At 39.1% G+C, this 12,677-nt stretch overlaps 1 pseudogene; it reads right to left on the minus strand.

Annotated features, from left to right (window-relative positions):
* Positions 1–1,429: 1,429 nt before the first annotated feature.
* Positions 1,430–7,965, minus strand: LOC115506052 (annotated as a pseudogene).
* Positions 7,966–12,677: the final 4,712 nt, after the last annotated feature.

The raw sequence follows: 12,677 nt of genomic DNA on the forward strand, positions 1-12,677 counted from the left end.
AGCCATTTACAGATTCCAGTACTCAGTCGTTGGACAATTTCTTCTTACCTGATAAGCATGCTTTCCTACAGGAGACTGCATTTTCTTTTTTCTGATTTTTTTTTTCTTTTTCTTTTTACATGCCAGTTTAACATACAATGTTACATTAGTCTCAGGTGTACAATATAGTGATTCTATATATTATTCAGAGCTCATCAGGATAAGTATCCTCTTAATCTTGTCACCTCTCTTAACATCCTCGCTCCCCACTTCCCTTCTAGTAACCATCAGTTTGTTCTCCATAGCTAAGAACTTTTTGGTTTGTCCTTTTTTTCTTTGTTTGTTTGTTTTGTTTTTTAAGTTCCACATATTATTTAGCATTATACCCTTTAGATCCATCCATGTTATTGCAAATGGCAAGATTTCATTCTTTTCATGGCTGAGTAACATTTTATTGTATATACATACCACATCTTCTTTATCCACTCATCTATTGATGGATATTTGGGTTGCTACCATAATTTGGCTATTGTAAATAATGCCGCAATAAGCATAGGCATACATGTATCCCTTCGAATTAGTGTTTCTGTATTCTTTGAGTAAATACCCAGTGGTAGAATTACTGGACCATAGGGTAGTTCTATTTTTAATTTTTTGAAGAACCTCCATACTGTTTCCCACAGTGACTGTACCAGTTTGCATTCCCACCAAAAGAGCACAGGCGTTCCTTTTCCTCCACATCTTTGCCAACACTTGTTGTTTCTTGTGTTTTTTTTTTTTTTTTATTTTAGCCCTTCTGACAGGTGTGAGGTAATATTTCACTTTGGTTTCAATTTGCATTTCCCTGATGATGAGTGATGTTGAGCATCTTTTCATGTGTCTGTTGGTCATCTTTGGATGTCTTTGGAGAAATGTCTGTTTATCTCTTCTGCCTGTTTTAAATTTTTTTTGGGGGGGTTGAGTTGTATAAGTTCTTTTTTTCATTTGCATTTTATTCATTGCTTATGTTGCATATTCAAACAAATACAATAAACCTCATTTTAAAAACGTAAGGCACATAAAAGTCTCTGTCCAAGGTCTATATTATTTTTTAAATTCCTGTTGGCTAATAAAGATATTCCCGCTACAGAACTGGAGCTATCTAGAAATGCACATGATAAACTTTTTGCATGCAGGATACCTGAAATATTATTATATCTTACCTCATGACACAATTGAACAGTCTCAAATCAAATGTTTGTATGTGAATAACGATTATAACTATTGTTGTTATTTGCAAAACCTTAATCAGCTTATCCACATATGTACAGTCAGGTCCCCAAATGTTAATTATATAAAATCTAAAGGGAGAAGAGTATCTACCTGCATCTGTGTTCCATTTCTTTAAAGGGAGACTTGGCATTTTTAGTCCTCCTTCCATGAGTCATGTTGCTACTTGCAAAGGCCAATGTTATACAGTGCTGAAGACCATGGATGGATACTGCTCATACGGCACCTGAATCCAGCCATCCTGATCCATAGCATAACACCTGAATATATCTGTCAACCCCTGCAAGATGATGCAGCCCTTGATGAAGTCATCAAGGGCCCCCATACTTGTATGTCACGCTTGTGGATGAAGATGTCGTGAAACTGGTCAGAGGGCCCATACACTGAAAGTGCTTGCTTGAGCTCTTTCTTGTCAACCATCCTGGAGTGGTCCCTGGCCGTAAGTGTGGAAGACATTCTGCCAGTCTGTGATGTATTTCCAGATAACAGTGAACTCGCTGAAGGTCACACCAGCCTTGTTCTCTGGTCAAACAGAGATATCATTGACCTGACAGTCAGTGAATTCAGTGGAGTCCATGTGCCATTGGATAGTGCTTGCTGAAGTTCATTGTCCAGTATCAGTTGGCTCCTATCTTTGTCAACCCTCTGGGAACCCTCTGGGAAAGCTCTGATCTGTCAGCACTACACCTCTGGCAGGGCGGGACGGAAGGACAGCAAGGGTAGGCGGTCATGGACCCAGGCATGGTTGGGATGAGACACAGGAGAAATTTTACATATTTTAAATACTAACCCTGTATTGGACATATCATTTGAAGGCAAATGCCTTCTCCCATTCAGTAAGTTGCCTTTTTGTTTTGTTGATGGTTTCCTCTGCTGTGCAGAAGCTTTTTTATTTTGGTGTAGTCCTGATAGTTTATTTTTGCTTTCGCTTCCCTTGCTTCAGGAGACATGTCTAGAAAAATGTTGCCACTGCCAATGTCAGAGAAATTACTGCCTGTGCTCTCTTCTAGGATTTTTATGGTCTTAGGTCTCACATTTAGGTATTTGATCCATTTTGAGTTTATTTTTGTGTATAGTATAAGAAAGTAGTCCACTTTAATTCTTTTGCATGTAGCTGTCCAGTTTTCCCAACACCATTTGTTGAAGAGACTGCCTTTTTCCCATTACGTATTCTTGCCTCCTTTATCAAAGATTGACCATAAAATCATGGGTTTATTTCTGGGCTCCCAATTCTGTCCCGTTGATCTATGATACCTGTTTTTGTGCCAGTATCATTCTATTTTGATTACTACAACTTTGAAGTATATCTTGAGATCTGAGATTATGATAACTCCAGTTCTGTTCTTCTTTTTCTTTTCCTTTTTTTTTTTTAAGACACGTGTACTTATTAAGTGCTTCAGCTTGTCACATTCTTTTTTAAAAAAAACTGTTTATTTATTTTTGAGAGAGAGAAAGAGTGCATGCTCACAAGTGGGGGAGGCGTAGAGAGAGAGGGAGACACAGAATCCGAAGCAGGCTCAGGCTCCAAGCTGTCAGCACAGAGCCTGGCACCGGGCTTGAACTCAACAAACTGTGAGATCACGACCCAAGCTGAAGTCAGACACTTAAACTACTGAGCCACCCAGGTGCCCCTTGTTCTTCTTTTTCAAGGTTGCTTTGATTATTTGGGGTCTTTGTGGTTCCACACAAATTTTAGGATTATTTGTTCTAGCTCTATGAAAGCTGCTGTTGGTATTTTGACAGGGATCGCATTAAATCTGTAGATTTCTTTGGGTAGTAGGGACATTTTAACAATATTTGTTCTCTCAATTCATGAGCATGGGGTATCTTTCCATTTATTTGGGTCCTCTTCAATTTCTTTCATTAACGTTTTATGGTTTTTAAAGTTTGGGTTTTTCATCTCCTTGGTTAAGTTTATTTCCGGGTATTTTCAGTGCAATTGTAAATGGGATTATTTTCTTTTTTTTTAAGTTTATTTGTTTATTTTGAGAGAGAGAGAGAGAGAAGAGGCAGAAGGGGAGGGAAAGGGAATCCCAAGCAGGCTCCATGCTATCAGTGCATATCCCAACACAGGGCTTTATCTTACAAACAATGAGATCATGACCTGAGCCAAAATCAAGAGTTGGACGCTTAACCACCTGAGTCACCCAGGCACCCCAGGGTTATTTTCTTAATTTCTCTTTTTGCTACTTCAGTATTAGTATATAGAAATGCAACAATTTTTGTGTATTGATTTTGTATCCTGCAACCTTACTGAATTCATTTATCAGTTCTACCAGTTTTTTGGTGGGGTCTTTAGGGTTTTCTATATATAGCATCATGTCATCTGCAGATAGTGACAGTTTTACTTCTCTCTTACCAGTTAGGATGTCTTTTATTTCTTTTTCTTGTCTGCTGTGGGTAGAACTTCTAGTACTATGTTGAGTAACAGTAGTGAGAGTAGACATCCTTGTCTGGTTCCTGATCTCTCTTATAGTTGATCTATTTCCTCTGATTTTTCTTTTTTTTTTAATTATTTATTTATTTTGAGGGGGGAGAGGGGCAGAGAAAGAGGGAGACAGAGAATCCCAAGCAGACTCTGCATGATGAGCATGCAGAGTGCGATGTGGGGCTCAAACTCAAGAAACTAAGATCATGACTTGAGCCCAAATCAAGAGTTGGACGCTTAACTGACTGAGCCATACAGGCACCCCTGCTTTTTGCTTTTAAAATCTTTTCTCTGCTTCTCATATTCGCATGTCCTCAGTTTCTTCTTTCTTACTGGTAGTGTTCCTACTCATAGCTAACAACAAACCTCACCAATTTTTTATCAATTTTTGTTTTGTTCATCTGTTTATGTGTTTATTATTTCTACTGGCACATACTATAATTTTTATGATTATGATTATTACTGAAGTATGTGGTTAAATTTGACCATATACTGGTTATTAAAGTTAAAATTATTTGGAGAATTAGTATGAACCATATGGTGATGATGGTTTCCTCCACTGAGAGTGTCATGGGTAGAACTATGTCCACCAAAAGTTAACATGCTGAAATTCTAACCCTCCATACTTCAGAATGTTAACTTACTTGGAAATAGGGTTATTGCAGATGTCATTAGTTAAGATGAGGTCATCTGGAATAGGATGGACCCCTAATACAATGTGACTGATGCCCTTAAAAGAGAAATTTGGATATAGATATGCACATAGGGGGAATGTCATGAAACGAGTGGAGTTATGTTATCACAATCAAGGAAGTACCAGAAGCTAGGAGAGAGGTCTTCCCTAGAACTTTCACAGAGAGCATGACTCTGTCAACACCTTGATCTCAGAACTCTGGCTTCACAAAGTGTGAGACAGCAAGTTTCTATTGTTTAAGTCACCTAGTTTGTGGCAGCTAGTTTGACCTCATTGTGGCAGCTTCAGGATAAGAAAGTGTACTGCTTGCACTCTGGGTGGGGATAAAGAAACCCATGCCTTTGGCTGATGAGTATACCTTAGGCTTAGGAGCTGGTCCTCACAGGGTCATTTAGAATCTCTCTAGTGCTCCTCAACCACCTGGTAGATGGAGACAGTTCTTGACTCAGTGGTCAAAAACAATAGAGTTCAAGGGCAGCATAGAGTTCCCAACTCTATGATTTAGCACTGATTTTCTGTTAAACTCTAGATTTAGCACTGATTTTCTGTTCTATGTACTGTTATATTTTACATATCTGTGTTTACAAACTCAGGGCATTGGTGAGTGACTCTTTCCCCTTCACTACTCAGTCTAAAATACGCTTTCACAAAGATGCCTGGATACATTTATAGTTTAGTGAGCCAAATAGCTTTGTTTTCTAAAGGTAGGTCAACTGAAAGAAGAGTTCAATACACTCTTTCCAGCCAATTAAATATTTTTGAAAATAGCTCTTCAGTTAGGCAGTTTAACCTAAATTTTCAGAGAAATAGTGAGTAAGCTTAAAAGCAGATTAATAAAGCAAATAAACCATTCATTATAATTAAAGACTTTATTGATTGAAACTTGACTTATATTGTTAACTTAATTATAGATTTTATTGTGGCTTGAGCAGAATGTTTTCTCAAATTGTTCTGACTTTCCCTAGTCATCAGGCTAACTTCTAGACTGCTTTTTTCCACCTTGCATGCATCAATACCAGATCTTGAATTAAAAGCAAAAATAATGGTGATTGTTTATATCTATAGAATGCCTTCCCGTACACAAGGCACTTTATATAACAGAAGCTTTCCTAAACCACTTTCACATATACAGTCTACTAGATGAAGAAAACTTTTCATTTATTTCTGGGCACACTGAGGACCAGGGACTAGTAGGCCCCTTGTCAGCAACCTGGTCACCTTTGTGCCCCACAGTGGAGGAATTTGTACCAAGTTCTCGTGCCCTCAAAACTGTTTAAGTGAGGAGTACTTGTTATTGTAATTGTATGATTTAGATAAATGTTTTATAAATCAGTGACATAGGAGTGCAAAAAAGAGAATTGTGTCTATAAAATCTAAATCTTCAGAAGGACCACAAAAGACAAATCACATCAAAAATCAATCTGAGGTGTGCCCGGGTGGCTCAGTTGGTTAAGCATCCGACTTCAGTTCAGGTCATGGTCTCACAGGTCATGAGTTCGAGCCCTGCATCAGGCTCTGTGCTGACAGCTCAGAGCCTGGAGCTTGCTTTCAGATTCTGTGACTCCTGCTCTCTTTGCCCCTCCCCTGCTCACACACACACACTCTCTCTCAATAATAAATAAAAAACATTAAAAATTTTTTTAAAAATCAACTTGAAATTGGTTGTGGAACAGACATCATAAAAAAAATTGAGAGACAAATCTGGAAGAATTCTTCCCAGGTCGCTTTTCAAATGCTTTAAATTGTTACTTTAACTTTAAAGACACACAATAGAAATCACAGACAATACACTTTATGAATGTTTCACCAAGGAAAGAAGATTCATCTTCAATGACACAGCCAGGCTATGGTTGGCAGAGTAATATTCCCACCCCTATCATCAAAGTTATCCACATCCTAATCCTCCAACCCTGTGAGTATGTTACCTCATATGGCCAAAGGGGGTCTTCCAGATGTGATTAAATTAAGGATCTTGAGATGGAGAGATTATCCTGGTTTATCCAGTTTAATCCAATGTAATCCCAATGGTCCTTGTAAGTGGAAGAGAGATAGTAGAGTCACAGTCCGAGAAGGAGATGTAATGAGGGAAACAGAGGCTGGAGGGGTGATTGCTGGCTTTGAAGCTGGGAAGGTACCATGAGCCAAGGAATGTGAGGGACCTCTAGAAGCTGGAGAAGGCAAGGAACAGATTCTTCCCTGCAGCCCCCATGGGAGGCTTCCCTGTAGCCCTGCAGCCCTACAGACACCTTGCTTTTAGCCCAGTGAGATCCATTTTGGACTTCTGACCTCCGGAATTAGAAGAACAATTTTTTATCCTTTTAAGCCACTGTGCTTGTGGTAACTTGTTACAGCAGCAATAAGAAATTAATTCACATAATTTTTTGATAATTGTTTATCCACATATGTATAATAAGTGTACATTCATGTTTGAAATTAAAATTAAATCATTATAGTGTGTACGTATCACTTTTTAACAATTTCCAATTTACCCAACTTTTTGGTTAATTGACCAACCACAGGCTCCAATTTTTTTTTTTTTTTGAGTGACAGGACTATTATTCTATGTGGTAACTCATTTTATCCACAGTTTTGTGAAGTCCATATCACAATTGCTTTCAAAGTTCTAGTTTTGTCTTTGTCTCTGGCTTTCTGATTGGGGTGGAGGAAGTCATTTAATTTTCTTCTTATTTTCATTTATGAAAACTGGGGGCTTGGACTTTTACACTCAAACAGTGTATGATTTAAAAACTTTCATCAAATAATCTCACTTATCTTCTCTCACCTGTTTAATTTGTAGCTGAAACCCTTGGGTTTATCTGTGCTTTAGCTCTGATTTAACTTGAAATTAAAGTCCGTGTGCTTCACAGCTGCTGGCTGCCCTTAACCAGGGACTTACAACTGAAATGTTTGAAGAACAGTGGAGTCAAGAGACCAGGATTTCAGATCTGATTGACACTAACTAGCTGGGTGTCCTTTGACAAATCTTTTAATCTCTCTGGGCCTTAGTTTTCTCATTTATAAATTATGAAGTTGGAGTCAATAATTTTTAAAGTCTTTTTTAGCTTTACAATTCTATGACTCCATAATTTAATTCTAGAAAAATTCAGCTGTAAGAAATGCTAAATTTGTCATCAAGGTGGGAAGAAAAATATTACGGTTTGTAGGATATGCATGCATGTTCCTGTATATTCCTATGAATATCTTTTCCAAGAAGTTGAAAACATGTATTTACATTCTGTAATTTACCTAATTCCCCCCCCCCTTATCATACAAACCTAAAAACTACATTTAGACACAAATGCCTTTTTGTTGGAATGACCTTGCCTTAGCCATGGATACATGCTGCAAGACACAGCAAGTTCCCACTCGGTTATGGACATTGAGCTCAGTACTAGAAAAGCTCCAACATGTCACATAGGAGGAATCAGACTTCAAGACAGATCCATTCTAGTATTACCTGGTAAGTGCTGTCACAGAAGGTAGTACAAAATGCAGAATATGGGCAAGAGAAGAAGTGGTTAATCTCGTCTGTAGTAGTGACAAAAAAGGTTTTTGCACCTTTTTGAACAAAGGCTTTTTGACCCACAAGATGCATCCTGAAGGTTCTAAAAAATAAAAAGCAAGCTTGGGGGTTGGGAGAGTATTTCAGTAATAGAAAATAGCCTGTTCCAAATGCAGGGGTGTGAAAGTCATGGCATAATTGGAAAAAAAGGTGAAAATTTCATCATGTTTAAATAGAGAGCAAGTGTGATAAAGGACTGGGAAAGTGCATAGAAGATAAGACAGAAAAAGTGCAAGCTGTTTTCTACCAAGCTAGAGGTGACAAGAAATCAGCAAGTGTCTTCCTGGTGAAATGACATGATCAGGTGTTATTTATAAAGGGATAACTCTAGGGACGCCTGGTGTCTCGGTCGGTTAAGTGTCTGACTTTGGCTCAGATCATGATCTCACCGTTCATGAGTTCGAGCCCTGCGTCAGGCTCTGTGCTGACAGCTCAGAGCCTGGAGCCTGCTTCAGGTTCTGTGTCTCCCTCTCTCTCTGCCCCTCCCCTGCTCACACTCTGTCTCTCTCTGTCTCAAAAATAAATAGTAAACATTAAACAATTTAAAAAAAATAAAGGGATAATTCTAGCAGGTATTGGGCAGGTGCAGACTCAGTGCGGGAGGCTTTGTAGAAGGAAAGGGGAGAGGAAGCTTTAAGAGATAGTGAACATTGAATTAAAGCAATGCTAGCAGCCATTTCAGAAAAAGAAGCCATTGGCTTTTATAAACGGGTATTCTTTCCCAAAGCACTGCCCCCTACCCCAGCAAGGGCTTTCAGGTCACAGACCAAGTCTTAGTTTATTCTCCAGAACGGTACCTGAAGACTATTTTACAATACAGAGCTCCTGACCATCAACACCGATAACACAAAACACATGTATTTTAAAAACACATGTAAACAGAATTTACAAGGATCAATGGATTATAAAGTGGTTTCTTATTCCCTCTCAAGGCTATGAATACATTGTGAAATCTAGGGCAGTTAAATACTGTATTTAAATTCGGATATGGTATTTACATATGTTACTTATTCTTTTTATAAAGATATGCCCTAGCGAAATTTAATCAGCCTTTGCAAGTTTATACACTGTGTCTGTTGGAAAAATATTTTAAATTAAGCTGTTGCTTTAACCTGACTAGATTGTCCAACCGACCTTACTGGCAAAGGGGTGTATTAGAATCAGGTTTCACTACGAGTGACAGAAAATTCAAGTAACAATGGCTAAAGCGGATGGAATTTCGTCTCCTACATAAATAAATATGGTACGCTAACACAAAGCTGGGAGTAGATAGAGCGGTCATCAGAAACTGAGGCTCCTTGTGTCTTGCTGCTCTGTCATCCTTAGTCCATGATGACCACTACATGATTCAAGATAGCTGCTAGTGCTCCAACTATCATTTTCTCCTTTACCAGTAGGAAGGAGGAAAGAATGTAGACAAATGGACCTCTTGAAGGACTTCTCAGATCTCATGCGTGTAGCAAGGTTGGTGAAAAATATAATCATTATTCTAGATTGCATCGTTTTGACTAAAAATTGGAGAGTCTGTAAGGGAGATGAGACAATATGTATTAAAAGGTAACTAGCAGTCTCTGCTGGAAAGGGACATAGGACCGAGTGTGAAAAGAAAGCAGGGTCAAAATTAATTGCTTTAGTAATCCAAATGATCATTTGGTGACCAGTTCCATAATTACAAAAAAAAAAAAATTCTTGGTAGTTTGGATACAAACTGCCTAGGAGATACATCAGCTGGGAGATTGGGAACTGAATGGTTTAACTGTTCCAACTTTCTCATCTTGCTTATATATATGGCATATATTTTTCTGAAAAAAATGACAGTGGGTTGGTATGGCAGTTTGTCTCCAAGATGGCTGCCATAAATTCCTTCCTTCTATATATATATACAGATGGAGAACTCTTAAATTATTTGTGTTCTTTGGGGAAAAGAGAGATGATTGGTGATTTATATTCTTTTGGTGTTAAATATTTTATATTATTACATCACCTAACACCCTTGCCAACACTCACTCACCAACCACCACCCTCCGTGGCACCCCTCCTTCTTCTAGACCGATGAACATCATGCCCTGATGCTATCCCAGGTGCCTGGTGTCACCAAGCTCTGCTCACTTCAAAGGACAATTGCTGTTCCAACACCATTTTCTTCCACTTCATACTCTCTGTTTCCCCCCTGGGGAAAAACCAAACATCTTATAAATAAATTGGCAATTCTGGATAAAGAAGTACTCATGTTTGATTGGTTATATCTCTCTCTCTCAGGTCATGTGTAAGCTTGTGCCTAGGCTTGTGCCCACCAGAAAGGTGTTAGTGACTCAAATCAGAGACTGGGGAGGCTGGTTATGGGACATGACTTTGGAGTGTCAGGGCCTCATAGTGCCCTTAAATAGTTTTTCATGAGGTAAGGTGGGGGTCACTTTCCTGCTTGAACATAGCGCTGGCACATATGTAACACCCTACAGATTAGGTAAGCGCTATTAGAATTTTCAAATGGGGAAGAAAAGTAAAACATTAAAATGAGAATTGTAGGTGTGGCAGTTTGTCTTCCAGATGGCTGCTGCCATCAATTCCTTCCCTCCCTGTAGGATCAAACCATCCCTTCATGGAGGGGTGGAGTCTGTTCCTCCCTCCCCATTGGATCTAGGCTGGACTTAGGGACCTGCTTGATCACTGAATGAAACCTGGCAGGTTCTACCTGGGCCTTGGGAATGCTTGCTTTTGAAAGGCTTATTAGGAGGAGAACAGATGTAAAAAGTGTGACTGTCCTGTGACCACCATGCTGTGAAAAGCCCAAGCTATGTGCAGAGGTCCTGGAGGAGGAGATTCTGGGTGGGGAATGAGGGACTGACTATGTGCATGAGGAAGCCTTCTTAGAAATGGCTCCTCCAGACCACCCACCCCAGCTGAGACCACATGGATCATGATAAACCATCCAGCCACACCCTTCTCACATTCCTAACCCACAAAATTGTTGAGTAAAATAAAATTAGTGTCTTAATCCCTTAAATTAATCCTTAAATCCCTAAGTGGCATAAATAGATAACTGAAAAAGTAGGTTAAAGAAAGAATATAATACGGGGAAAGGGGGGTGGAAGATAAGCAAGAGGTAAAATAAGGTTGAAGGATTCAAAAGAATGTAGAAAGCTGTGAAGTCTTTGGTATGAAGCTGAATTTCAATAAACGAGAAGGCCAGGTGATAGAGAGCCGGATCCACAAAGACAAAGTAGAAGAACTGTCTAAGAAAAGTACGTTAACATAAAGAAAGACACTCCCAAAAGGAAAATAAGAGTCTCAGGAAGAGGGAGAATTCGACTTGCATTGCAAAAAATCTGGTCATACTCACCCCAGAAGAATTGTGTAAAAACCAAAAATGTGTAATATGAAAGGGAAGCTAGGAGAAAGAAAAATCTCATTGACACCAACGTTCACATTCGATAAGTAACGTCTATCTATTGAAGGTGCATATGTGCTAGAAGTTGGGGGTTTATAGGTGGAAGAGACATAATTCTTGCCTTCATAGAGCTCACAAACATATTACATCAAATTTTTGTCCTAAATGACAACACAGTAACCCCTCCCATTATGAAGAAATATTGGAACCTCTAGTTGGTAGAGAATAGTAACATTTCTGCATGGTTAATATGAAGCCATATCCTTAAGAAGACTGACCTATGAGGGAGCTGTAGAAAAGCCAAGCCTGGAAGCTAAATCCTGACAATTGGAATGATCCTAATACAGGGTCATGCCTTTTAGGAAACCTAAGTTAAAGTTTATTGGTAATTGATGATGAGAATTCAACATTGGATACTATCATAAGGAAGTTACTCAATGAGCTGAAGGGGAGCCTGGTATTACTTTTTTTAAAAAAGAGAAGAGAGGATTAAATAAGAAATACAGAAATGTGTCTTGATTCCTGTATTTCTGAAGGAATACAGGGCTCTGTATATCCTGTATATATCCTCTGTATATCCTGGGCTCTATCTTTAAAACCTTAGGATATCTCTTGTCAAGAATCTCATAGTAAATATTATAGTGTATTGCTAGGAGCGCAAAAGCTACCCAGACATACCTTCCTTCATTTATTTTTTTTTTTCAACGTTTATTTATTTTTGGGACAGAGAGAGACAGAGCATGAACGGGCGAGGGGCAGAGAGAGAGGGAGACACAGAATCGGAAACAGGCTCCAGGCTCCGAGCCATCAGCCCAGAGCCTGACGCGGGGCTCGAACTCACGGACCGCGAGATCGTGACCTGGCTGAAGTCGGACGCTTAACCGACTGCGCCACCCAGGCGCCCCAGCCTTCCTTCATTTAAAAACAAAATTGATTTGGATTTTCCCATTCACGGTTAAATTTACTGAAAGTGGGGTCTTTCCATTTTGCAATGTAATGGGGGAGTAGATTTTTTAAACAGTCAAGATTTACACCACCAGTAAAGAACAAAAAAAGATACAGTCTCTGATGCTCCTAATCATTTGGCAGTTTTAGCCAGTTTCTTGCAGTGACCATATTTTTGCTTCCCTGTAACTCAGCCTAATCTGTTTTACAAACTTTTGTTCACTCCCACCTTCCCCCTTCACTCCACCCATGGCCAATGTCCCTTTACCTGTGGCATTTTACACTTGAGGAGAGCTGCTAACAGTTGACAACAAAAGGACCGCTAATCGCACCAATTAAGAGGTGTGAATGTCACCCGTTACCTACCAGCTTTGTTACTGAACATGTTAATTAGTAATTGTACAGGTGCAGA

This window comes from Lynx canadensis, chromosome F2, assembly GCF_007474595.2.
Source record: "Lynx canadensis isolate LIC74 chromosome F2, mLynCan4.pri.v2, whole genome shotgun sequence".
NCBI lineage: Eukaryota > Metazoa > Chordata > Mammalia > Carnivora > Felidae > Lynx > Lynx canadensis.